This window comes from Rattus norvegicus, chromosome X, assembly GCF_036323735.1.
Source record: "Rattus norvegicus strain BN/NHsdMcwi chromosome X, GRCr8, whole genome shotgun sequence".
Taxonomy (NCBI): domain Eukaryota; kingdom Metazoa; phylum Chordata; class Mammalia; order Rodentia; family Muridae; genus Rattus; species Rattus norvegicus.
In genome coordinates, this window is record NC_086039.1 from 106,728,578 (window position 1) to 106,747,267 (window position 18,690).

The window sequence follows — 18,690 nt, forward strand, 5'->3', positions numbered from 1 at the left end:
CTTCTGTTGAAAGACGTGTAATTTGATTCTAATTTCTGGCTATTATGGATATAGCAGCAATTAAAATAGTTGAGTAAGTGTCTTTATGGTAGGATGAAACATCTTTGGGGTATATGGCCAAGAGAGGTATTGTTGATTTTTTTTAACTTGAGTATTTCTTATTTACATTTCGAATGTTATTCCCTTTTTCAGGTTTCCACGCCAACATCCCGCAAACCCCTCTCCCTCCCCTACTTTATAGGTGTTCCCTTCCCCATCCTCCCCCAATTACCGCCCTCCTCCCAACAATCACGTTCACTGGGGGTTCAGTCTTAGCAGGACCAAGGGTTTCCCCTTCAACTGGTACTCGTACTAGGCTATTCATTGCTACCTATGAGGTTAGAGTCCAGGGTCAGTCCAGGGTCAGGGACTACTTTGGGTAGTCCCTGGAAGCTCTGGTTGGTTCTCATTGTTGTTCATATGGGATCTCAAGCTTCTTCAAGCTCTTCCAGTCCTTTCTCTGATTCCTTCAACGGGGGTCCAGTTCTCAGTTCAGTGGTTTGCTACTGGCATTCGCCTATGAATTTGCTGTATTCTGGCTGTGTCTCTCAGGAGAGATCTACATCCGGTTCATGTTGGCCTACACTTCTTTGCTTCATCTATCTTGTCTAATTGGGTGGCTATATATGTATGGGCCACATGTGGGGCAGGCTCTGAATGGGTGTTCCTTCTGCCTCTGTTTTAATCTTTGCCTACCTATTCCCGGCCAAGGGTATTCTTGCTCCCCTTTTAAAGAAGGAGTGAAGCATTCGCATTTTGATCATCCATCTTGAGTTTCATGTGTTCTTTGCATCTAGGGTAATTCGAGCATTTGGGCTAATAGCCACTTATCAATGAATGCATACCATGTGTGTTTTTCTGTGATTGGGTTACCTCACTCAGGATGATATTTTCCAGTTCCCTCCATTTGCCTATGAATTTCATAAAGTCATTGTTTTTGATAGCTGAGTAATATTCCATTGTGTAGATGTACCACATTTTCTGTATCCATTCCTCTGTTGAAGGGCATCTGGGTTCTTTCCAGCTTCTAGCTATTCTAAATAAGGCTGCCGTGAACATAGTGGAGCAAATGTCTTGTTTATATGTTGGGGTATCTTTTGGGTATATGCTCAAGAGAGGAATAGCTGGGTCCTCAGATAGTTAAATGTCCAATTTTCTTAGGAACCTCCAGACTGATTTCCAGAATGGTTGTTCCAGTCTGCAATCCCACCAGCAATGGAGGAGTGTTCCTCTTTCTCCACATCCTTGCCAGCATTTGCTGTCACCTGAGTTTTTGAGCTTAGCCATTCTCACTGGTGTGAGGTGAAATCTCAGGGTTGTTTTGATTTGCATTTCCCTTATGACTAAAGATGTTGAATATTTCTTTAGGTGTTTCTCAGCCATTCGGCATTCCTCAGCTGTGAATTCTTTGTTTAGCTCTGAACCCCATTTTTTAATAGGGTTATTTGTCTGCCTGCGGTCTAACTTCTTGAGTTCTTTGTATATTTTGGATATAAGGCCTCTGTCTGTTGTAGGATTGGTAAAGATCTTTTCCCAATCTGTTGGTTGCTGTTTTGCCTAACCACAGTGTCCTTTGCCTTACAGAAGCTTTGCAGTTTTATGAGATCCCATTTGTCGATTCTTGATCTTAGAGCATAAGCCATTGGTGTTTTGTTCAGGAAATTTTTTCCAGTGCCCATGTATTCGAGATTCTTTCCCACTTTTTCTTCTATTAGTTTGAGTGTATCTGGTTTGATGTGGAGGTCCTTGATCCACTTGGACTTAAGCTTTGTACAGGGTGATAATCATGGATTGATCTGCATTCTTCTACATGTTGATCTCCAGTTGAACCAGCACCATTTGCTGAGAATGCAATCTTTTTTCCGTTGGATGGTTTTAGCTCCTTTGTCAAAAATCAAGTGATCATAGGTGTGTGGGTTCATTTCTGGGTCTTCAATTTTATTCCATTGGTCTATCTGTCTGTCTCTGTACCAATACCATGCAGTTTTTATCACTATTGCTCTGTAACATTGCTTGAGTTCAGGGATAGTGATTCCCCCTGAAGTCCTTTTATTGTTGAGGATAGTTTTAGCTATTCTGGGTTTTTTGTTATTCCAGATGAATTTGCAAATTGTTCTGTCTAGCTCTTTGAAGAATTGGATTGGTATTTTGATGGGGATTGCATTGAATCTGTAGATCGCTTTTGGTAAAATGGCCATTTTTACTATATTAATCCTGCCAATCCATGAGCATGGGAGATCTTTCCATCTTCTGAGGACTTCTTCAATTTCTTTCTTCAGAGGCTTACAGGCCTCAACAGATACAGAAAGATAGAAATAATCCCATGCGTCCTATCAGACTACCATGGCCTAAAGCTGGTCTTCAATAGCAATAAGGGAAGAACTCCCACAGGTACATGGAAGTTGAACAATGCTCTACTCAATGATAACCTGGTCAAGGGAGAAATAAAGAAAGAAATTAAAGACTTCCTAGAATTCAATGAAAATGAAGGTACAACATACCCAAACTGAACAAAAAGAAGCAAATACACCCAGGAGGAGTAGAAGGCAGGAAATAATCAAACTCAAAGCTGAAATCAACCAAGTAGAAAAAAAAAGGACCATAGACAGAATCAACAGAACCAAAAGTTGGTTCTTTGAGAAAATCAACAAGATAGATAAACCCTTAGCCAGACTAATGAGAGGACACACAGAGTGTGTCCAAATTAACAAAATCAGAAATGAAAAGGGAGACATAACTACAGAATCAGAGGAAGTTCAAAAAATTGTCAGATCTTATTACAAAACCCTATATACCACAAAACTTGAAAATCTGCAGGAAATGGACAATTTCCTAGACAGATACCAGGTACCAAAGTTAAATCAGGAACAGATAAACCAGTTAAACAACCCCATAACTCCTAATGAAATAGAAGCAGCCATTAAAGGTCTCCCAACCAAAAAGAGCCCAGGTCCAGACAGGTTTAGTGCAGAATTCTATCCGACCTTCATAGAAGACTTCATACCAATATTACCCAAACTATTCCACAAAATTGAAACAGATGGAGCACTACCGAATTCCTTCTATGAAGCCACAATTACTCTTATACCTAAACCACACAAAGACACAACAAAGAAAGAGAACTTCAGACCAATTTCCCTTATGAATATCGATGCAAAAATACTCAATAAAATTCTGGCAAACCGAATCCAAGAGCACATCAAAACAATCATCCACCATGATCAAGTAGGCTTCATCCCAGGCATGCAGGGATGGTTTAATATACGGAAAACCATCAATGTGATCCATTATATAAACAAACTGAAAGAACAAAACCACATGATCATTTCATTAGATGCTGAGAAAGCATTTGACAAAATTCAACACCCCTTCATGATAAAAGTCCTGGAAAGAATTCAAGGCCCATACCTAAACATAGTAAAAGCCATATACAGCAAACCAGTTGCTAACATTAAACTAAATGGAGAGAATCTTGAAGCAATCCCACTAAAATCAGGGACTAGACAAGGCTGCCCACTCTCTCCCTACTTATTCAATATAGTTCTTGAAGTTCTAGCCAGAGCAATCAGACAACAAAAGGATGTCAAGGGGATACAGATCGGAAAAGAAGAAGTCAAAATATCACTATTTGCAGATGATATGATAGTATATTTAAGTGATCCCAAAAGTTCCACCAGAGAACTACTAAAGCTGATAAACACCTTCAGCAAAGTGTCTGGGTATAAAATTAACTCAAATAAATAAGTAGCCTTCCTCTACACAAAAGAGAAACAAGCCGAGAAAGAAATTAGGGAAACAACACCCTTCATAATAGTTCCAAATAATATAAAGTACCTCGGTGTGACTTTAACCAAGCAAGTTGATTCTTGAGGTAGATTGATTCCTGTCTTCCTAAGGAACTGCCACATTGACTTCTGTAATGTCTGTCTGAGTTTGCACTCCCACCAGGAATAGATAGGAGTTTCTCTTAATTCACATCCTCACCAGCATGAGCTGTCACTTGTTTTATTGATCTTCACCATCCTTGCATGTGTAAGGTTAAATTGCAAAGCAGTTTTGGTCAAGGATGTTGAACATTTCATTATTTCTCTGCCATTTGAGTTTCATGGCTAGAGAATTTTCTGCTTAGATCTGTACCTCAGTTTTGATTGGATTATTTTTCTTATGTCTAGTTTTTTTTGAGTTCTTTATATATTTTGGATATAAGCCCTCTATTGAATGTTTAGTTGGTTAAAAAAAATATTTTTCCATGTTAGGCTTCTCCTTTGTCAAATTACAATGTCCTTTGCTATGCTGAAGCCTTTCAGTTTCATCAGGTTTCATTAATTAATTATTGATCTTAGTGTTCATGCTAACAGTTTCCTTGTACAGAAAATCAATGAATTTGCAAACTGGTCTCTGCCTGCAGTTCTATGGGGTTATCATAGGAAAATGAATTGTATCATATTTGTCTTTTAGTTTACTAGCCTTAGTAATTTTCTTTTTCTTTTATTTATTCATTTAACTCTCATACAATACATCCTGACCTCAGTTCCCCTCTGTTCACTCATACTATTTCCACCTATCACCTAGCTAGCAGAAATAAAATAAATAAAAATAAATTCCTTCCCTGGTTCAGAGACTGCCACCTACTTTATTCCATTCTCTTGCTGCATCCAATATTCCAGTTATATCCATGTTCTTGCTTGTTCTCTTGTGGCAACTCATCCCCTCGCTCATTCCACACTGTAGCTTACCATCAACTCCTACAGACATTATACTGAACCCCAGTTGCAGGAAGATTTTACTCTTACTGTGTCCTTTGAATTTTTCTGTCTTGGTATGTTTGGCATTTACTTATTGGTTCATCTGTCTCCCTTTACCAGACTGTGGTCTTTTGAATTAGGGATTTTGGTTATTTCATTCCTTGAAGTAAGTGCAGTGTCTGAGGTTTAGTAATTTGTTTTTCATGTATACATGCATACACATGTGTATCAATAAATATGCAAATACATGAATTCATGAAAAGCATGGGTAAGATGACTGCTTTTCTGTGATAACTAAAAATATTCAACAATATCCCTCACTGCAGCCTTGTAAATAAATTCTTTTAGATTTTCAAAATGAAACTTCAGAGAGGATTGCATTTGTAGTTTTCAAGATGTATAGTATGCCTTAAGATTTCTTAGTTGGTAGAGTGTTTGCCAGCATTCATGAAGTCTACACCTTCAAACCTAGTATAATATACATTGGGCGTGGTGGCACCACACCCATGATCCTAGTCCTCAAATTTGGCAAAGTAGGAAAGAAAGTCTGACATTCAAGGTCATCTTTGGTTACTAGCCAGGGCTACAAACATAGCTGTCTAAAGAAATTAAGAAAAAATGTCTAGATATGAAGGAAACTTGGTGGTTTTATTGGTAAGGATGGTTATAGCTAATATTTTAAAAAAAACCAAAGGTCACAATTGCTTAACATGGAAAATATTCACTTATTGATAACCTAGAGTGTGGTTGGATATTCAAATAACTCTCTATACAGCTCCAGCTTTTTTCACCATCCCCACATGATCTTTCACAAATCTTCTCATGGAATTCCTATACATAGATAACCAAGTAAACAAGATATCACTATCAACCGCATCTTCTTGTCCACAGTTTAGCATTCTAATGGAATTCCAATCAAAGTTTCACAGTACAGACTGCTTATAAGCACTCTGAGACAAGTTGGCTTGATAGAAAAGACTCAAAATGGTCAAGCAGTTGGAAAGAAACAGAAACCATCTGACTGCTACTCCCCACCCCAAAATTAAGAGATCAATCAGCTGAACTTCATGAAGGAGTCTCAGACGACCTGAGCTGCCTGAAAGAGACAGTCTCTGACATTTTGAGATTCCTACAAGTTATTCATGTGCTCTAGGTTTCAAGTTTTTGTCAGATGTCCCCCATGCTAGAGTTTGTTTTGATGATGCAGCTGTCTATGAACCTTTTCTAGTCCTGTAAAGTACCCTTCAGACATACTGTTCTTAGAAACCCCCATAAAACTTATCAGTTCATACACACACACACACACACACACACACACACACACACACACACACACACACACACACCTTTAGAATGCAGAGGAGCACAGAATTTTAGATGAGTTTTAGTTGTAATGTAGCAATGTAGAATTACCTCTGGGAACATCTGTAAGAGTCTTGTCTGGAATGAAGACTCTTATAACAATCAAAAAATCACTCTCTCTAGAGAGCAGCCTATCTCATTACTCTACAACTTTCATTGAAAGTTATTCTTTATGTTGAGCTATAATCTTTTCCTGTAAGACAGAATCAACCTATTCCTCTTCTACTTAGTTTTTCCAATAGCTGAATATGCGAATAGATGATACAATATTAAGAATATAGGTGCCTATATTCATTCTTAAAGGAACCTTTCAACATTCTGTCTTCTCTTTTCTGGATATATCCTAACAAAGAATGTCAGTGTGATTCTTAAAATATGAGTACATATACCAGAGATGCATAACTCCTTTAGAGCACAGGACAACTGACTTCCTATATTCCAGCTTCTGTGGAAATGAGATCATCCATCTGCAAGCACTTTTTACAGTATAAAGCAGCACATTCATAGAAGGTATCATTATCCTTACAAATGTAGCTTGAAATTGTGTGAGCTTACTCTGCAGCCACATCACACTGTTGGCTCGTCTTTTAAACTTGTGGTTAGATAAACTCCCCAATGCTTTTCACAGGAGTTACTATGTGAAAGAGCCCATAATCATTTGTTCCATGGTCAGTGATAAATAAATCATTCACTTTTCTGTCTTTAAGAAAAATAGGACTAATAGTATCTAGATAGCAGGGATAAATACCAGCTTCAATTTTTGACAAGTTGTAGATCCCATCAACCAACACAAACCACGTTAACCAAAATTGATGTTTTTTTAAAGTGTAAATTCAGTTAACCAAGCATATTTTCTTCTCTACATCACACTGAATACTTGATTTTTATCCACTTGTGGCATTGGAGTGGAGACAGCCTTAAAACTTTTGATTTCATCTTTAGTAATTAATGGTTTTGTTTTCATTAACTGGCTCTCTATGGCAAGAATTGAGCACATTTTCTGATCATTTTTTTGCAAACAGTTTGAACAATTCAAATTATACCAAAGTATAGAAAGTATAAATAATAGCAAGTCTGAGATTGCATGATTAATACCGTTAAGTAGAGATGTGAAAAAATATACTTTTTCCACTATAGTCTTTTTCCTCTCTAGGAACGTTTTGGATCATTTACTTCTCAAACCCATTAATCAGGGCCCATCTGCTAAATTCAGGATTAGTGGACCATAATGAAAGGATCAGGGTTTTTTTTTTTTTGATTGCAGTCACTTTAATTGCTTAGTCTATTTGTACTCTTCCATAGGGAATTGTTGATGGCATTTTCAAATATTGAGCCTTTGAAAAAACTTCCCAATTAATTAATTGTATTACTTCAATCAGGCAAAGGCTACTGTATTACACAATGTTTTATTAACTCTTTGGTCTTGATAGACTAGGATTTCCAGTTTTCTATGTAAGAGAAAAAATGACCAGCTTTCTTCCTGGATAATGAAAAGTACCCAGCGGTTTTTGCTAGGTCTAGGTTTACTATCTCTTGAGATGGTCACCAGAGGAAAACAATGCTGTGTCATCTGTAGCTATATCCTATGTAGTTGGACTGGCTGCCTTCTATTCCCATAAGGCCTCCATTACTCTATGTGCCAGCTTCCTAGAGCAGCTTTCGAAAAGGGCTACAAGCTGAGTAGCCAAAACTGATATAATCATATTTTATACCAGTTTCTGAGACCAGATGCCTAAAAGCACTCTCTCAATGGTCTTGGATTATTGGGAAGGCACCAAAGGAGAATGAAATTTATGTCTTCTCCAAACTTTTGGCAGGTCTGGCCATCTTCAGACTCTCTATCAACACTTAGGGTTCTGTCTTTCCCTGTTGTAGTGTTTCTGTATGTAAACTTTCATCTTATAATAATCCATTGGATTCTAGGGTTCACTTGATATATTAATATCTTTCAAATGCTGATAAGATTCTTTTACCCCACAAAATCTTCTGTTCACAGGCAGTGTTATTAAGCACACAACTTAAAGTATACATTGTTCTATCCATAATGACATGCCTACTTACAACTACACTCAAAGGATAGTTGATAGCAGGATGAGACACAAAAAGTTTATTTCCAGAATAGAAAGTTTGACTAACCAAAATGTGAGCATCTGGGAGCCTGCACATGTGAATTTTCATGTAACTTAAACTGTTGGAGGAACACATCAGCAGACAAACATAGGCAGATGTCAAGCAGCTTTTAGGAGGGAACTGATTTTGTACATTTGAGCTTTAACCTTGGAGCTGAATTTATATGTCCTGTTTTCAAAGTCCAGGAATAGAAATCCCTGTATACATAAGAAGAGCCTTTCAAAACTGGGATTCATTTCAAGTACTGTTTTGTTTTTGATTCCATTTCCTGAGGACATAAGGAATTACTAATTTTAGTTGTCTCCCTTGACAGAAACATTTCCTTAATACCTGTAAATTCTAAGACCCAATATATTAATATAATCAATCAGTATTTATGAAGAAATATCAATTTATAATTATAAAAAAATCTTTTGTTTTGCCACAGGACTGAGGAGAGCAAATGCTGAGAAATATAATATTAAAGGTATATGTGCAAATCACAGAAGTACTATTGTGAACCATGGTAACTTGAGTTACTTTCCTTACTGAACAAGCCCTTTCTCTTTAAAACAAATGGAGAGGAAGTGGAGTATTTGGGAAAGTGATGGAAAATAGACAGCATTATTCTGTTGTTTGTTTATGATAGGTTGTCAATAATTATAAATTGATTTTCAAGATTCTTTTTATATAGGAGTGCCACCACCTGGTTTATATTTAGTTTTGACATATGATGCCACTTGTGCACAATTTCTACTACCTCATACATGGAAATGAAGATGTCATGTGTCCATAGAGAGCCAAACACATAGTTAAGCTAATAGATAATCAAGAAGTATTGAATAAATTAACATATTGTTATTTTCTGACAGTTAATAAGGTGGAACATTGACACTATGATCTTTAGGTTGTTTGTACTAGTAGGCTGATATAGGATGATTTAATCTTTGGTCTGTGTAGAGCTGTGAAATAAGTTCTCACACTCCCTTCTTTTCCTGCAGATCATTTTTTATGTCACCAAACATGACCTTTTTAAAAGTATTCTAATTTGCATATATTTAAATAGCAATTTGTACAATATATGATTTAAGCAATGATTTATTAGTTTGAAACCATGCAACAAAAAATTATTGAGCTCTAATTATAAAACAAACACTTTTCTGGACCCTGGGGGTATAAGTAATATACTTTTTTTCTCCTTATGGCTTTTATTGTCTCAGGGAGGGAAAGAGTAAATAAATTAACTTACTATTTTACACGAATGTAACATTTCATATTGTTATTAAGTGTTTAAGTAAAACAAAAGAAAATCTATCTATGTGTGGATGGGTCAAGATGCCTAGATTTAGAAAGTCCAAAAGGATAAACTTTAAAGATGAGTAAGAAATGTCATATGGAAAAAGAGGAGACATATACTTCATAAATGGAAATATATATATATATATATAAAGGTCTTACAGAAGCAGAAAAGGCTGGCCATTTTTGTGTGTCTTAAGTCTAATATAACTAGAGCATTAGAATTCAATGATTTAGATAAGGGTGGCATACAGCAAGGCCTGAAAATTATAATTGTGTCATGCAGAATCTCAAAAAGCACTCCTACCAAAGATGGCTGATGATGCTACTTATGTACACCTGTATTTTTAACTTTTTAACTTGAAGCAATTTCACACCTCACAAAAACAGTTGCCAAAGTAGCACACAGAGTTCCTGTACATTCCTCCTCACAGCTTCGTTCATGGGGTCTCCAGTTAGTATAATACTGTATAATATCTGGCAAGTGATAAAGGCAACACAAAGTGATCTGTTCAGAAAAAGAAAGATGTGGTCATTCCCATGTGGTAAGATTAAGAAAACTCACTTAAAATTAAACATCTATGTCACAAATATAGGGTTACAAGTTAAAAATGAATAATAAAATGTAGTTCCTATCTTGAATCATCTTGGAATGTAGCAGTTTTTGTGATAGATTGTGCATAGTTAAGTGAGAATGATCATATATTATTAAATGCTGCCCCAATGACTTATTGCTTTATAAATTCACCTCTCCAAGATTTAGATGTTTGAAAATAATAATTCAGTAATTGACCTGATTCTGTTAGCATTTAGTTGGTTATTTTTCTGTGAATACATTTGACTATGGTCAAACCATAGTGTCACTGAAAATTCCAGGGCTTTGGTGCTGATTTTACACAGATCAGAAGGCACCAATTCTGTCAAGGACTAGGCTTTGAATAGGTGGTGAATTCCTCCAGTTTATTGGTTAAAGGAAGTCACAATTTAAGCACAGATTTAAGAGGAGACAAAATGGCCCCCACCTTTTAAAAGAAGGAATTACATGAATACAATGGTCAATAGCAACCCTTGCAAAAATTCTATTATGGAAAAGTCTGGAAGATTAGGATTAAAATTGCATGAACAAATAAGAAGTCTGGATTTTTCAAGGTAGGGAACTCTCAAGAGAATTTATGGTTCACTCACATTATTTTTCATGTGAAGAAATTCAAGCCTCAAAAGAAAAGGCACAACCATCACATCGATCCACAGAACACATAATATCCCAAATATTATTCTCAACCAGTGATTTTTATGCTACATTCTTTTACCTCTCTTTTCCTCTAAGGAATGGGGTGAGGATCAATATACTTGGGGATTTTTCTTTTTTCCGCATTTTCGAAGTAGCTTTTGAATGCCACATAGCTTGTTTCTAAAGAATATACCAAACTTTATTTTATCTGTAGAAGAAAAAAATAAATCCTACACCATCTTAAAAAACCAAAGAAGATATTGGGCTGTGGCTATGTTTTATTTTGAGTGTCTGCTTCCCAAATGGATTCATGCAGTGCCATTTTATGTTTGCTTACTCTATCTGTCCAGAGAATGACTTACTTGCAGTTGCATGCTTCATATAGTCTGTAAATTACAAATAGCAACATTCAGCTCTACTCTTTTGACCTTTTCAACACTGTATAATTTTCAGGGTATGCCAGTGCACATTGCTTCTTGTTTACAATCTCGGTGAACTGTGAAAAAGAGGCAGGATGGCCATCAAATCAAAATATACAATACGGAGAAGGTCAAACTAATGCATCATAAAACCAATTCTCAAAGCGAGGTTTAAAATCAAGATAAATCTGTCTTATTACTGTCTCTTCCTGCCCATCGTACCCATGGAGATTGAGCATAAGGGCACATGTTCATTATACCAGTCCTCAGAAGACAGAGTCAGAAGTATTGCAAAATAACAATGAGTCTGTTTTACACAGCAAGTTCTAAGAAACCTAAAATTGTGTAGTACGGTCTCATTTCAAAGGAAGTAGGAAAGGAGAGCTTGTGTACATGTTAATGATGAGGAAGAAGACATCAAGGAACCACGTGATAAGTAAACTTGCACCATACGTTTAAATGCATTTTGAAATAAATTTTACTGTTTGAGTATACCCAAAGTCCATCTCAAAATGAACTGACATACAATACCAACTTGTCAGCTCTCAAAACATATACATGCGTATGAGAAACCTTGTATATACTGAGGTTACATTTATATATTTATGAATATACCCACCTAACAATCAAAGAAAAAGATGTTCATAAATTTGAAAGAGAAATAGGTGAGGACCATGGGAGGGTTTAGATGAAATAAAGGAAAGGGAAAAATAATATTATATTATAATCTCAAAAAGTAAAATATTTTAAAAATAGGCTAATGTTACTATCTTATTAGCCCAAGAATATAAACATCATGAATTTCTTTTCCTTTTTTAAATTTATTCTTCTCTCATTCATTACATCCTGACAATTTCCCCCCCCTCCACTCTTCCAAACCTCTGCACTAGATCCACAGTTCCTCTATTTCCTTTCAGAAAAGCTCAGGCATCCCAGGGATAGCAACTGAACATAACATAAACAGTTACAGTAAGACTAGACACATCATGAATTTCTATTTCAGGTTTCAAAACCTTTTGTTTAAAATTTGATTTGTTTCAATATAACTACTGAAATCCCATTTAGCACATACAGACTGGGGATTAGAAATCAATGTTTGGATTTTAAAGAAGCTGAGAATTAGTATATCAGTGGCATTCTACACTTACTAGTGGAACCATGTCTACACAGATCAGTGTAAAACTGAAGTCACACAACCAATTGAGAAGAACCAGCTTAGTGAGAATGATCTCTATTGAAAATGGAATCCTGGTACAACAAACATATGACTCCTTCAAGATATTGTGGAGCTTTTGAAAACCTAATTCTAGCCAGGAATAGTAGTGCTTTCCTGTAATCCCAATATTTGAGAAGCCAGTGTAGATGATCATAAATTGAAGTCCAGATAGTTGTTTTCTCAAGAACAGACAAACGATGATGTCACCATGAAAAGTACAAGACCAAAACAAGGTATCTATGTGCATTAAGCATATATGTGCACTCATAAGTATATAAGAGACAGTCACAGGTTTATATCAGGTATATTTTTTATTGATATCCAACATATTTCTTGAGACAGGATTTCTCACTAATCTTAAAAAGAACTCATTGGGTTGCCTGTACTGGCCAGCAAACTACCTAGGTCAGCCTGTGTCTAATCCCATGTAGTACTGGTATCTGACCCCACCGAGTACTTGTGACTCAAGAGAATGCTTCTACATCTGGCTTTTACATGGGTGCTAGGGAACTAAAATCAGATTCATATGTTTGTCCAGCAAGTACTTTACCCTCTGAGCCATTTTGCCACCATGAAAGTTGATGAATGTTAAGTGCTGAAGATGGAACCTGGGACATTATATGTACTAAGCAAGACCTTTACCATTGAACTCATTCCCAGGAATGAATGAGACCCAGGAGTTCTTCAATGCAAGAGAGAATTGTTTCTAACCAAACTTTTTACAACAACTGTGACTGTGCCAGATTTATAGTTGAATTCCATTAACTAGTTGAGACTACTTACAAAAATCCCTCAACTTTGGAATATTGTACAGATATCATGGTGCATGTTACTAAGATTAGCATAGATAAACTTTTTGTAGGACTGGAGATTGAATTCAAGCTCTCCCACATGCTATGTAAGCGCTCTACCACTGATCTATGTCACCAGCATAATAGCTCTGCAACACTAAGGACATCAAATAGTGGCCATAAGCCATAGATGTACAGTTTGATTTTTTTCATGTCACTTAGCTTTAATCATCAAAGCTTTCTCTATTATCAAAAGGATTACATTTTGATTTCACACTGCTTCCATACTTCTTGCAACATTGTAAGGTTTGACTCATTTAGCTGATGCTTGTCAGATCTTTATAAAAAAAATTCCCAAATGCTCACTAATTACATGCTATCAGTCTTCAGATATAAGAAGAACAGTTTTGGGGGCCACCCATATGAGGCCCTTCAGGAGCTAGTGGAAAAGAGGAAAAGAACAACACATTTCTTTATTGCTGACTTCTGAGAACAAAGTAATAGGAAGTTTCCCATTCCACTTTTTCTCTGTCTGACACTGGAAACATTCATTGATCAACGACCTTCTTGTAGATTCATTCTCAAAGCAGCTCAGGCAGGGTTCAGAAGAGTATTGACTAATAGCTACCAATTAAACTCCAGTGTATCGATATCCTAGTAAATAGCAAATTACTGTCCATAAAGCAAAGAACAGTTCTCTAAGCATGAGGAGACAAAGAGTATACTCCATCTTGTGTCACAAAGAGGCATGGTGGCACTAGTAAGCAACGTACCACTTTAACATATATCCATAGAGCAGAGATTCCTTCACTCAATGGGTAATTATTGTCCACTTTCTATGAATTAGAGACAATCCAGGCATTGGGGGAAAAAAGTAAACAAGATGAACAGGAGTATCTGCCTTCACTGCCCTCTGTGCTCATATTTTAGTTTGCAAAAATGTAAGTTACTTGGTAAGCAAACATTAAAACTATCAAGTGGCCTGAACAGTTACATAAAAACCAACATTATAAAATGGAAACTAACTTGGAGAGCCTAATTAATATTATATGGTTAGAAGAGATATTTCTGAGGGGGTCATAATTAGCTTGACAATCCAAGTGAAGGGTTCACCTAAAGTTTGAGGAATTACAGCCAAAAGAACTAGGTTACCTCTGCCCAATCTCATGATTATCAGATTGGGAAAACTGGGAATAAACAAGTAACAGTTGGCTCATAAACGTGGCTTCATTGGTTGCTTAAAATGAACAGAATATAAACATTTTTCTCCTGTTTAAAGATGTTTAAATTACATAAATCATACTTAGTTTTGTAAGTTTGAGTCGTAAATACTTGTATTCGTGTGCTAAGTCCTTTTCAGTGTCTGGAGGTAGTGGAGGAAGATGATAGATTTCGTATGACTTAGAGCCACAGAATAGACCAGTTGGGTTGTTATATAGTTAGGACTTGTCTCTAAAAGCAACTGGACGAAGGTACTAAAAATATCAAGGCAGCCTTTTCTTCCAATCCAAAAAGACAGATTAAGAATCAAGTTTTATTTCCTGCAATTGGCCAGTTTGAGTTTACCCACTATCTGCCACTCAAATAAATTCGCTTCTTAGGTTTGAGAGCTGTACTAATCTGTGGGCACAGAGATATGAATTTAGGCAGCACTTTGATAATGTTTTCATTTAGAAAATAACATTAGACTCACCCCTGGGGCCTGTGAACATTGCATCCATGTGCTCTAAGCCAGTTTGTACTGCCAGGGATGTTTTCTCTTGCGCTGTAGATTTTAAATGGAGCAGTAGAGAATGAGTATGATCACAGATTTAAAGATTTAACTATATGAAATCTTGAAAAGCTGAATAAAAGATTATATTAAAAATTAAATCATGGAATATTTAATTTTATACAGTCTTATTTTCAGTTAGAGCTATACTATTTTCCTGAAGTAAAGATATTTATATTTAAAGAGAATCAAGTTTTTAATGTTTCTATTTATTCTTTGAGAATTTCATACAATATAAATCTGATCATATTAATTTCCTTCCCCAAACTCCTCCCAGATCACTCCCTGACTCCATATTCACCCAACTTTATGTTTCTTCATCTCTCAAACAAACAAACAAACAAACAAACAAACAAGAAATTCCCCCAACAGACACACAGAAATGTGGGTCTGGTCTCTGTTGGAGAACAACTCCTAAGCATGAGGTTTGCCTTGACTTACGGTCAATAAACCCAGTGTCACTCCATTAAAGACAACTGATCTTCTCTCTCCTAGCAACTGTCAATTGTAAATTGCTTCTAGGCTAGATTTGGGACTTTGTGCCTTCTCCTCTCTCCGTGTGTGTGTGTGTGTGTGTGTGTGTGTGTGTGTGTGTGTGTGTGTGTGTGTGTGTGTGTGTGCATGTATCCACTGTGAAAACTGGCCAGTAGAGGTTAATCTTCCAGTTGAATACCAGCTAGATTCCTGTATATACTATGACATAATATGTATTGTTTTCAGCAACAGGATCTTACTATTAAGTTCTAGAGAGTAACTAATAGAATTGGCTATGACCTGTAATGTTTAGGGCTTGGTTGATGGAAACATGGTCAATGATTTAAAAGGACATAACCTATTCCTAGGACTGGACTTTCTATTTGTTAGCATATGCTGTGTCTTGGGGTTTTGTCACTTTCTCCATTGTGTCATAACTCCATTTGAACTTCTTTTATATACATATGCATTTGAGGATGCTTCTATAGTATTAAGTATCCCTGTGACTTTTCTAAAGTCCTTTAGTGTTATTTATCCCTCCCCATATTTTACCACGCACTGTCATCTCCACCTAACTATTCCTACGGTTATAATTTATCAATTATACTTTTATTCTATTGTTTCTTCCAGGAAAGATCCCAATCTTTTCTTATCCTACAATGCTTTTCTACCTAATGCTTGTGGGAGTTTTAAATAAAACTCACATATCTAATAGATAAAAGCTAACATCCACGTACTGGAGACAAAACATGCAATGCTTTTCTTTCTGAGCCTGAGTTATGTCACAGAGGATCTATCTTAATTAGGATGTCAATTGCTATGATTTAAAGAAAAACTAACAAGAAATAATGTAGAGAGAAATGGGTTTATTTCATCTTACAATTCCACAGCACAGTGTATCAATGAAGGATGATTCCAGGAACAAAGACAGGGCAGGAACCTCATGTCAGGAGCTGATGCACAAAATATGGGATGTGTTATTTACTGGCCTGTTTTTCCTAGATTACTCATCTTGCTTCCTCTCAGCACCTATGACTGCCAGGCCAGGAATAGCACTGCACACACTGAGCTGGCCCCTCCTATATTGATAATCAATCAAGAAAACTTATCACATGCTTGTTCACTGGCTAATCTGGTGGAGAAACTTTTTCAATTTATATTCCTTATTCCAAAATGACTATGTCTGTGTCAGGTTGACATAAAAATAACTAGCATAACATGATTGCTTCTAGCTCTATCAATTCCTGTGAATTTCATTTTTTCTTACCAGCTAAATAATATTCTATTCTATGAATGTGCTGCATTTTTATTATCCTTTCAACTGATGAACTTCTAAGTTGTTTCCACATTCTGGTTATTATGAAGAGAGCACCAATAACCATGGATGAAGAAGTATCTCTACAATAACATGTACATTCCTTTAGGTATTTGCTCAATAGTTATATAGCTGGATCGTGTGTTAGATCTATTTTCAGCTTTTTGAGAAACCACCACAGTGATTTCTACAGTGGATATACCAGTTTGCAATGAATAGGTGTTCCCCATTCCCTGTACCCTCACATTGACTCTAATTGTATAGGTAATTGTATTAAATTAAACTTGCCCATTCTGACTGATGTAAGATGAAATCTCACAGTTTTAATTTGCCTTTTCAAGGATGTTGAATATTTTAAGTTTTCTCAGCCTGTTGTGTTTTACCTCTTGAGAATTCTTTATTAAGTTCCATATCCCTTTTAAAAATAGGGCTATTTGTTTTCTTGATGTTAATTTTTTTAGTTTTTTTGTATATTATAAATACAAATCTTCTGCCAATTATATAATTGGTACAAATATTTTTTTCATTCTCATTCATTGCTTGAATGATATTGTCCTTTGATGTACAGAAGCTTTTTTAGTTTTATGAGGTCCCATTTATTAATTGTTAGTTTTAGTGCCTGTACTATTGGGGTCTGTGCCAATGAATTCACTAGATGGTAAAATGGGTTTTCCAGAAGAAGCAGAAATATAGATCTGATTTTATTATCCAATTATCTATGTATTTTATTAGGGCATTGAGACAGTTAATATTGAGAGTTATTATTGAACAGTGTATATTGATTCCTGTTATTTTGTTGTGGAAGTGTTGTTTTAAATCTTTTTGGTTTACTGTTCTGAGGTTATTTATTCCTTGTGTCCTCTTGAGTAGAGTTAACAACTTTATATGAAAGTTTTCTTTTTGTATCTTCTGTAAAGATGTGTTCGTAGACACAAATTCCTTAAAATTGTTTTTTCCATAAAACATGTCTTGTTCTTCATCAATTATGATTGATAGTTTTGCTGGGTATAGTAGTCTGGGCTGGAATCTGTGTTCTCTTGGAATTTGTAGATCATCTGTCAAGACCTTTCTGACTTTTGGAGTCTCCACTGAAAGTCCGGTGTTATGCTAGCAGGTCCACCTTTATATGTTACTTGGTCTTTCTCCCTTGCAGCTTTTAATATCCTTTCTTAGTTCTCTACATTTAGTGTTTTGACTATTACATGTCATGGGGAATTTATTTTCTGTTCTGGTCTATTTGATCTTTTGTATGTTTCTTATACTTCAATAGATATATCTTTCTTGAGGCTGGGGAAACTTTCATCTAAATTTTGTTTAAAATATTTTTATATCTTTGACCAGAGTTTCTTTTATGCATATTATATGTAAGTTTATTCTTTTCATAGTGTCGAGGTTTAATGCCTAGATTTTTGATTAGACTTAAAACAGTTCTTTGACTGACTGGTCTAGTTTCTCTACCTGGTATTTGGGACCCAATAGTTTCTCTTCCACCCAATCCAATCTTTTGTGTACCTTTCCTCTGAGATTTAATTTAACTTCCTGGGTGATCCACTTAGAGTATAACTTCATTTGTCTTTTCCTTAGTTATTTGATTTTTAATCTTTTTAATATCGAGTTGCTTTGTTATTTCATTCAACTGTTTGTATTTTTACAGTTTAAATAAATCATTTATTTATATTCTCTTTAAGGTCCTTGAATACACTCATAGTCTTTGTGCTACAGCTAAGTTGCTTTTTTTTTCAGGAATACTATACCAGGAGTGATGGTATTGTGTGAGACGTATTGTCTTGGTTGTTATATCTATGTTTTTGTTCTGAGTTCTAAGTGTCTGGAGTTACAATGTTTGTGGTATTTCTTGGCGTGGAATATCAGCTTTCACCTCTGTGTTGTGTGTGTTCAGGATTTTTCTTGATATTACTCAA

The 18,690-nt window shown here is 35.8% G+C and overlaps 1 protein-coding gene across 4 annotated transcripts in view; it reads left to right on the forward strand.

Annotated features, from left to right (window-relative positions):
• Nucleotides 1-18,690, forward strand: part of Il1rapl2 (interleukin 1 receptor accessory protein-like 2) — a 1,532,967-nt gene that overhangs the window by 1,181,175 nt on the left and 333,102 nt on the right.